The 5,000-nt window shown below is 42.3% G+C and overlaps 12 non-coding genes across 12 annotated transcripts; all 12 read left to right on the forward strand.

Annotated features, from left to right (window-relative positions):
* The first annotated feature begins 52 nt into the window (after nt 1-52).
* On the forward strand, nt 53-171 carry LOC145868978 (5S ribosomal RNA). The gene has a single exon (XR_014384973.1). It is a non-coding gene; the product is annotated as a 5S ribosomal RNA (ribosomal RNA).
* A 409-nt stretch (nt 172-580) lies between these two features.
* On the forward strand, nt 581-699 carry LOC145869385 (5S ribosomal RNA). The gene has a single exon (XR_014385381.1). It is a non-coding gene; the product is annotated as a 5S ribosomal RNA (ribosomal RNA).
* Nucleotides 700-838: 139 nt separating this feature from the next.
* Nucleotides 839-957, forward strand: LOC145868337 (5S ribosomal RNA). The gene has a single exon (XR_014384333.1). It is a non-coding gene; the product is annotated as a 5S ribosomal RNA (ribosomal RNA).
* A 409-nt stretch (nt 958-1,366) lies between these two features.
* Nucleotides 1,367-1,485, forward strand: LOC145869396 (5S ribosomal RNA). Its single transcript, XR_014385392.1, has one exon. It is a non-coding gene; the product is annotated as a 5S ribosomal RNA (ribosomal RNA).
* A 139-nt stretch (nt 1,486-1,624) lies between these two features.
* LOC145869407 (5S ribosomal RNA) lies at nt 1,625-1,743 on the forward strand. Its single transcript, XR_014385403.1, has one exon. It is a non-coding gene; the product is annotated as a 5S ribosomal RNA (ribosomal RNA).
* Nucleotides 1,744-2,152: 409 nt separating this feature from the next.
* LOC145875355 (5S ribosomal RNA) lies at nt 2,153-2,271 on the forward strand. The gene has a single exon (XR_014390991.1). It is a non-coding gene; the product is annotated as a 5S ribosomal RNA (ribosomal RNA).
* A 409-nt stretch (nt 2,272-2,680) lies between these two features.
* LOC145875118 (5S ribosomal RNA) lies at nt 2,681-2,799 on the forward strand. The gene has a single exon (XR_014390752.1). It is a non-coding gene; the product is annotated as a 5S ribosomal RNA (ribosomal RNA).
* A 139-nt stretch (nt 2,800-2,938) lies between these two features.
* On the forward strand, nt 2,939-3,057 carry LOC145870107 (5S ribosomal RNA). Its single transcript, XR_014386103.1, has one exon. It is a non-coding gene; the product is annotated as a 5S ribosomal RNA (ribosomal RNA).
* Nucleotides 3,058-3,196: 139 nt separating this feature from the next.
* LOC145868980 (5S ribosomal RNA) lies at nt 3,197-3,315 on the forward strand. The gene has a single exon (XR_014384975.1). It is a non-coding gene; the product is annotated as a 5S ribosomal RNA (ribosomal RNA).
* Nucleotides 3,316-3,724: 409 nt separating this feature from the next.
* Nucleotides 3,725-3,843, forward strand: LOC145870579 (5S ribosomal RNA). The gene has a single exon (XR_014386576.1). It is a non-coding gene; the product is annotated as a 5S ribosomal RNA (ribosomal RNA).
* A 409-nt stretch (nt 3,844-4,252) lies between these two features.
* Nucleotides 4,253-4,371, forward strand: LOC145875327 (5S ribosomal RNA). The gene has a single exon (XR_014390963.1). It is a non-coding gene; the product is annotated as a 5S ribosomal RNA (ribosomal RNA).
* Nucleotides 4,372-4,510: 139 nt separating this feature from the next.
* On the forward strand, nt 4,511-4,629 carry LOC145868981 (5S ribosomal RNA). Its single transcript, XR_014384976.1, has one exon. It is a non-coding gene; the product is annotated as a 5S ribosomal RNA (ribosomal RNA).
* Nucleotides 4,630-5,000: the final 371 nt, after the last annotated feature.

The raw sequence follows: 5,000 nt of genomic DNA on the forward strand, positions 1-5,000 counted from the left end.
GTTTTATCAGACTCACTTTGACTATATATGTTGTAGCAAGAGATTGTTTCTCGCTTACGGCCATACCAGCCTGGGTACGCCCGATCTCGTCTGATCTCGGAAGCTAAGCAGGGTCGTGCCTGGTTAGTACTTGGATGGGAGACCGCCTGGGAATACCAGGTGCTGTAAGCATTTTGTCCACGAGGGTGTGCTCTTGCACTATTTCATCAGCAACACTGCCTTGTAGTAAGCATTTAATGATGAATTGACTAAATGCAGCTTCCTGCCTTTTTAATAGGATTAAATTTCCTTGTGTTTTCAATTAGCATCTGCCTTGTATTTATAAGACAAACAAGAATATTGTTGCTGAATGCAGCTTGTGTGTGCTTTGTGCTCCTTTGCCCTGTTCAAATGATGAAAGGAAATAAAGTTTGTATTTTATCCAACTACCTGTGCTAAAAAGTGATGGGAACAGTGTTTGTAATTTCTTCTACTTTTTCAGTGACACAAAGTTCAAGCTGCTTATCTAATTGGTGAAAATGCAATGTCTGTTTATCACACTCACTTTGACTATATATGTTGTAGCAAGAGATTGTTTCTCGCTTACGGCCATACCAGCCTGGGTACGCCCGATCTCGTCTGATCTCGGAAGCTAAGCAGGGTCGGGCCTGGTTAGTACTTGGATGGGAGACCGCCTGGGAATACCAGGTGCTGTAAGCATTTTGTCCACGAGGGTGTGCTCTTGCACTATTTCATCAGCAACACTGGCTTGTATTAAGCATTTAATGATGAATTGACTAAATGTCTGTTTTATCAGACTCACTTTGACTATATATGTTGTAGCAAGAGATTGTTTCTCGCTTACGGCCATACCAGCCTGGGTACGCCCGATCTCGTCTGATCTCGGAAGCTAAGCAGGGTCGGGCCTGGTTAGTACTTGGATGGGAAACCGCCTGTGAATACCAGGTGCTGTAAGCATTTTGTCCACGAGGGTGTGCCCCTGCACTATTTCATCAGCAACACTGCCTTGTAGTAAGCATTTAATGATGAATTGACTAAATGCAGCTTCCTGCCTTTTTAATAGGATCAAATTTCCTTGTGTTTTCAATTAGCATCTGCCTTGTATTTATAAGACAAACAAGAATATTGTTGCTGAATGCAGCTTGTGTGTGCTTTGTGCTCCTTTGCCCTGTTCAAATGATGAAAGGAAATAAAGTTTGTATTTTATCCAACTACCTGTGCTAAAAAGTGATGGGAACAGTGTTTGTAATTTCTTCTACTTTTTCAGTGACACAAAGTTCAAGCTGCTTATCTAATTGGTGAAAATGCAATGTCTGTTTATCACACTCACTTTGACTATATATGTTGTAGCAAGAGATTGTTTCTCGCTTACGGCCATACCAGCCTGGGTACGCCCGATCTCGTCTGATCTCGGAAGCTAAGCAGGGTCGGGCCTGGTTAGTACTTGGATGGGAGACCGCCTGGGAATACCAGGTGCTGTAAGCATTTTGTCCACGAGGGTGTGCTCTTGCACTATTTCATCAGCAACACTGCCTTGTATTAAGCATTTAATGATGAATTGACTAAATGTCTGTTTTATCAGACTCACTTTGACTATATATGTTGTAGCAAGAGATTGTTTCTCGCTTACGGCCATACCAGCCTGGGTACGCCCGATCTCGTCTGATCTCGGAAGCTAAGCAGGGTCGGGCCTGGTTAGTACTTGGATGGGAGACCGCCTGGGAATACCAGGTGCTGTAAGCATTTTGTCCACGAGGGTGTGCCCCTGCACTATTTCATCAGCAACACTGCCTTGTAGTAAGCATTTAATGATGAATTGACTAAATGCAGCTTCCTGCCTTTTTAATAGGATCAAATTTCCTTGTGTTTTCAATTAGCATCTGCCTTGTATTTATAAGACAAACAAGAATATTGTTGCTGAATGCAGCTTGTGTGTGCTTTGTGCTCCTTTGCCCTGTTCAAATGATGAAAGGAAATAAAGTTTGTATTTTATCCAACTACCTGTGCTAAAAAGTGATGGGAACAGTGTTTGTAATTTCTTCTACTTTTTCAGTGACACAAAGTTCAAGCTGCTTATCTAATTGGTGAAAATGCAATGTCTGTTTATCACACTCACTTTGACTATATATGTTGTAGCAAGAGATTGTTTCTCGCTTACGGCCATACCAGCCTGGCTACGCCCGATCTCGTCTGATCTCGGAAGCTAAGCAGGGTCGGGCCTGTTTAGTACTTGGATGGGAGACCGCCTGGGAATACCAGGTGCTGTAAGCATTTTGTCCACGAGGGTGTGCTCTTGCACTATTTCATCAGCAACACTGCCTTGTAGTAAGCATTTAATGATGAATTGACTAAATGCAGCTTCCTGCCTTTTTAATAGGATCAAATTTCCTTGTGTTTTCAATTAGCATCTGCCTTGTATTTATAAGACAAACAAGAATATTGTTGCTGAATGCAGCTTGTGTGTGCTTTGTGCTCCTTTGCCCTGTTCAAATGATGAAAGGAAATAAAGTTGGTATTTTATCCAACTACCTGTGCTAAAAAGTGATGGGAACAGTGTTTGTAATTTCTTCTACTTTTTCAGTGACACAAAGTTCAAGCTGCTTATCTAATTGGTGAAAATGCAATGTCTGTTTATCACACTCACTTTGAATATATATGTTGTAGCAAGAGATTGTGTCTCGCTTACGGCCATACCAGCCTGGGTTCGCCCGATCTCGTCTGATCTCGGAAGCTAAGCAGGGTCGGGCCTGGTTAGTACTTGGATGGGAGACCGCCTGGGAATACCAGGTGCTGTAAGCATTTTGTCCACGAGGGTGTGCTCTTGCACTATTTCATCAGCAACACTGCCTTGTAGTAAGCATTTAATGATGAATTGACTAAATGTCTGTTTTATCAGACTCACTTTGACTATATATGTTGTAGCAAGAGATTGTTTCTCGCTTACGGCCATATGTGCCTGGGTACGCCCGATCTCGTCTGATCTCGGAAGCTAAGCAGGGTCGGGCCTGGTTAGTACTTGGATGGGAGACCGCCTGGGAATACCAGGTGCTGTAAGCATTTTGTCCACGAGGGTGTGCTCTTGCACTATTTCATCAGCAACACTGCCTTGTAGTAAGCATTTAATGATGAATTGACTAAATGTCTGTTTTATCAGACTCACTTTGACTATATATGTTGTAGCAAGAGATTGTTTCTCGCTTACGGCCATACCAGCCTGGGTACGCCCGATCTCGTCTGATCTCGGAAGCTAAGCAGGGTCGTGCCTGGTTAGTACTTGGATGGGAGACCGCCTGGGAATACCAGGTGCTGTAAGCATTTTGTCCACGAGGGTGTGCTCTTGCACTATTTCATCAGCAACACTGCCTTGTAGTAAGCATTTAATGATGAATTGACTAAATGCAGCTTCCTGCCTTTTTAATAGGATTACATTTCCTTGTGTTTTCAATTAGCATCTGCCTTGTATTTATAAGACAAACAAGAATATTGTTGCTGAATGCAGCTTGTGTGTGCTTTGTGCTCCTTTGCCCTGTTCAAATGATGAAAGGAAATAAAGTTGGTATTTTATCCAACTACCTGTGCTAAAAAGTGATGGGAACAGTGTTTGTAATTTCTTCTACTTTTTCAGTGACACAAAGTTCAAGCTGCTTATCTAATTGGTGAAAATGCAATGTCTGTTTATCACACTCACTTTGAATATATATGTTGTAGCAAGAGATTGTTTCTCGCTTACGGCCATACCAGCCTGGGTATGCCCGATCTTGTCTGATCTCGGAAGCTAAGCAGGGTCGTGCCTGGTTAGTACTTGGATGGGAGACCGCCTGGGAATACCAGGTGCTGTAAGCATTTTGTCCACGAGGGTGTGCTCTTGCACTATTTCATCAGCAACACTGCCTTGTAGTAAGCATTTAATGATGAATTGACTAAATGCAGCTTCCTGCCTTTTTAATAGGATCAAATTTCCTTGTGTTTTCAATTAGCATCTGCCTTGTATTTATAAGACAAACAAGAATATTGTTGCTGAATGCAGCTTGTGTGTGCTTTGTGCTCCTTTGCCCTGTTCAAATGATGAAAGGAAATAAAGTTGGTATTTTATCCAACTACCTGTGCTAAAAAGTGATGGGAACAGTGTTTGTAATTTCTTCTACTTTTTCAGTGACACAAAGTTCAAGCTGCTTATCTAATTGGTGAAAATGCAATGTCTGTTTATCACACTCACTTTGAATATATATGTTGTAGCAAGAGATTGTTTCTCGCTTACGGCCATACCAGCCTGGGTATGCCCGATCTCGTCTGATCTCGGAAGCTAAGCAGGGTCGGGCCTGGTTAGTACTTGGATGGGAGACCGCCTGGGAATACCAGGTGCTGTAAGCATTTTGTCCACGAGGGTGTGCTCTTGCACTATTTCATCAGCAACACTGCCTTGTAGTAAGCATTTAATGATGAATTGACTAAATGTCTGTTTTATCAGACTCACTTTGACTATATATGTTGTAGCAAGAGATTGTTTCTCGCTTACGGCCATACCAGCCTGGGTACGCCCGATCTCGTCTGATCTCGGAAGCTAAGCAGGGTCGTGCCTGGTTAGTACTTGGATGGGAGACCGCCTGGGAATACCAGGTGCTGTAAGCATTTTGTCCACGAGGGTGTGCTCTTGCACTATTTCATCAGCAACACTGCCTTGTAGTAAGCATTTAATGATGAATTGACTAAATGCAGCTTCCTGCCTTTTTAATAGGATCAAATTTCCTTGTGTTTTCAATTAGCATCTGCCTTGTATTTATAAGACAAACAAGAATATTGTTGCTGAATGCAGCTTGTGTGTGCTTTGTGCTCCTTTGCCCTGTTCAAATGATGAAAGGAAATAAAGTTGGTATTTTATCCAACTACCTGTGCTAAAAAGTGATGGGAACAGTGTTTGTAATTTCTTCTACTTTTTCAGTGACACAAAGTTCAAGCTGCTTATCTAATTGGTGAAAATGCAATGTCTGTTTATCACACTC

Source organism: Salmo salar, unplaced genomic scaffold (assembly GCF_965601325.2).
Source record: "Salmo salar unplaced genomic scaffold, fSalSal1 ptg000293l, whole genome shotgun sequence".
Taxonomy (NCBI): domain Eukaryota; kingdom Metazoa; phylum Chordata; class Actinopteri; order Salmoniformes; family Salmonidae; genus Salmo; species Salmo salar.